Raw genomic sequence first — 3239 nt, 5'->3', positions numbered from 1 at the left:
ATTATAGAAACTTGGTAGTGCATGACTCATGAATAAGATGAAGATCTACCTACAAGGACAACTATCTATACTGAAAGAAACAATGAACATGCTAGAGATATGACTGTAGGCTGGTTGAAGATAAGATCAGTGGACTACAAGAAACGGAATCCTATCCGCCCAGCTTACCAAGGTGAAATAGATAAGGAAATAGTTATCAACTCCGATGTGCTTTTCGAGGAACTAAGATATGGAGGCATGGCCAGGGACTTAAATGATGTTGTATTGTTGGGCATACAACCCAATTGGGGAGGGGAGAGGGGTTGTGCTAGTATGCTACAACGAAGGTAAGTGATGATAGTTGCTTCATCATCTAAGAGTTGAAGTTCATAATCTAAAACAAGAAGATTAAGTCTCATGATAATGTTGGAATACAATATAATAAGTTTTCTACATATAGTATAATGCAAGTGAGGGATATTATATTGTATATAGTGTATAGTGTAACGCTTATATAACAAATAAGATTGCAGATACATAGCATCCCTAGAAAATGATAATTGTACCGAGTCTATGTATGTACCTCCTCCACAATAAAGTTGTTTATTGTTCTTCTACAGGAGAAGTGTGGGCAAGTTTATTTGGGAATCCAATGCAAGTGAGGGATATTATATTGCCTAATCCAAAGTTCGGATTAAAAAAGAAAAAGTTTTTGACAAAAAATTGCGATTTTCAAGATACAATTGTTTGATAAACTTCATCAATTTTGTCATTGCATATACAAAACATTATATATATATATATATATATATATACTTTCGAGGAATGGTATGGGAGTAGCGGAGGTTGTAATTATCATTAATTTTCTTTATTTTCAAATTTCATGTTCCCCTGAAACCTACTTAATTTTTTGAGTTAAAATGTGCCAACTTATATGGATGTGCAACGCTTTTAAGCTTGGGTTAGAAGAATTGCACATACTCAAATTCTCCTTCTTGAAACGGCTAAACCCAACTCTTATCCTTTTCACTAGGATCAAACCCATGGTTCTCTGATTTGGCATTACTTTGTACCATGCATTGTCTCTTTCATCTTTGCCACAACGTTTCTTTTTTTCAGATCTTGTTTCTTATCAAGACTCCAAAAGAAAATCATCATTTTGCTTTTTTCTGTTAAAAGATATAACTCATATAAGTGGTCAGAGATGACATACAATGAAAAAACTAAAAAAAATGATATTCATATTGACAATGAAAAAACTAAAAAAGATGATATTCATATTGACAATGAAAAAACTAAAAAACATGATATTCATATTGACATAGGCACACATCATGCAAGTCGGTCTCAAAACAAATTTGTTATTGTTAGAGGCTTTTAGTTTCTGCTTCTAATATTTTCTCTTTCAACAACCATTTATAAATATTTTTGGTTTAATTTTTCAAAACAAGCTATGAAAATAAAATATAATTTTAAACGAAATAAAGCTTGTTTTCCATTGTTGAGTGGATTATAAAAAATCGATCGTCTGGCTTTTTTTAACAATAAAGTTAAGTTATCAAGTATTATACCCATTATGGTTTTACAAATATTCAGTGGAAATTTAAACAATGAAAGGTGTTACTATTATGCTTGGATTCAAGACTAATTAATATTGAATCATGAAATCGATCCATGTAACACGCACCATATGCAAATTTAATTTAAGAATGTATTTGAATAGTTTATAGTAAATAATAGTTCGCTTTTAATACCAATGACTTAAACTATATCCTAATCCAATTATACTTTCATCAAAGAACTTATTACCCAATAAAATTTTTCAATCCAGCAGTAGATGCCTCCAACTTCCCCTAAAATTCAAAAAATTACACAAGAACAATTAGAAATGTGTTGTATGTACTAGGTTCTCCAGAAATAACAAAAGCTTTTATAATCCTATTGAGAATATGTTTATTCAAATTGTTAGGTGGTAAGAAATTAAACAAATAAGAAATAAGGAAAAAAAGAATGAAAGATCAAGTCTCAACACTAAATGAATTTGCTGATAACAGAAATTATTGAGCATTGATGATCATGTCCGATTTCAATAAAATAAATAAAGTGAATTTGAGTCGACTAGAAATTCTTAAAATAACAAAAGTAAGATAGTGATCAAGGAGGAGTCTCCAAAAAGTTACGTGTTGTATGTAAGATTCAAAAAGCATATAGTATAAATTACCACTTGATTCTTGGGACCTCCTTCCATTTTTCTTTTAATGGGGTTCACGAACCAACACAAAATTTCTTTCACACAAAGAGAATTACTTAATGGAATGATCGCAGTGATCCCCATATGATATTATGAGGGTTATTTATACCTAAATTTTACCTTTAATTTGTTGGCTTGCTATGGAAGAAGGCATATATGTGTCATGCACATGGCAAACAAGTTCATAACTTCGACAAGATTAAAAGGTGTAATCAAATTTTCCAATCAGTCATTCTTAGAAGACACTTTGCTTTGATATTTGATATAATAGTAAATTACCCTTTTAAGGTGACAAATTCCTTTAGAAAGTGTATATATTAACAAAGTGTCTAGTTGACTTTGGATGATGAAGTCTCAAATTAAAAGTTCTCCCTATTGTAGTATATACATAATGCACATTTTTCTATTAACTAAAAGAAGAGACCATTGGTCAATAATTATATTATGCATAACATTATTATAGAGTTGATCAACATAGCATAAGTTATGTTTGGTATGCATGTGTTGCTTCCAAAAGAGTAATTTGGTATGCTACCTAACCAAAAGTAGCTTTTCAATTCCCTTCAATTGGGGTTTTCAATTTAACTTTCGGGTTTCTTGTGCAAAAATATCCATGGATTATTTTGTTTGTCATTGTTTGATTTTAAATCATGGAAAACACGAGATTAACAAGGAATATAACTCTTACTTTTAGGAATGAAACGTTTCCTAAAATTAGTGACAAAAGGCCCTTTCTAGCGAGGATGAAAAATTATACATGTTCTTAATAAAAACTTTCAACCTTAAGTGAGGAAATCATACTTGAAAAAAGTTTTATTCCAAGAAGAAAATATTGAGCCAAGCATATATATAAAAAACAAGTTATGTGAGTTGAGTTCAATATACTAATTTATAACATATTAGGCTACTAGCTAAGAAACAAATATATATACACTAGGCCATGTCTCTCATTTTTATTTTATTTTTTTTTTTTTATAAAGATGAAAATTTTATTAATAATGATAATGAT

The 3239-nt window shown here is 29.9% G+C and overlaps 1 long non-coding RNA gene across 1 annotated transcript; it reads right to left on the bottom strand.

The window, feature by feature from the left end:
* Positions 1-814: 814 nt before the first annotated feature.
* Positions 815-2305, bottom strand: LOC147480220 (uncharacterized). Its single transcript, XR_015205324.1, has 3 exons — positions 2201-2305; positions 1789-1832; positions 815-1148 (listed from the first exon to the last, which is right to left on the bottom strand). It is a non-coding gene; the product is annotated as an uncharacterized LOC147480220 (long non-coding RNA).
* Between the last annotated feature and the right edge of the window lie 934 nt (positions 2306-3239).

The sequence above is a fragment of the Coptis chinensis genome, chromosome 8 (assembly GCF_015680905.1).
Source record: "Coptis chinensis isolate HL-2020 chromosome 8, ASM1568090v1, whole genome shotgun sequence".
NCBI classification, from domain to species: domain Eukaryota; kingdom Viridiplantae; phylum Streptophyta; class Magnoliopsida; order Ranunculales; family Ranunculaceae; genus Coptis; species Coptis chinensis.
Note: the sequence above shows the minus strand (reverse complement) of the source record. Positions and strands in the feature narration are given on the sequence as shown.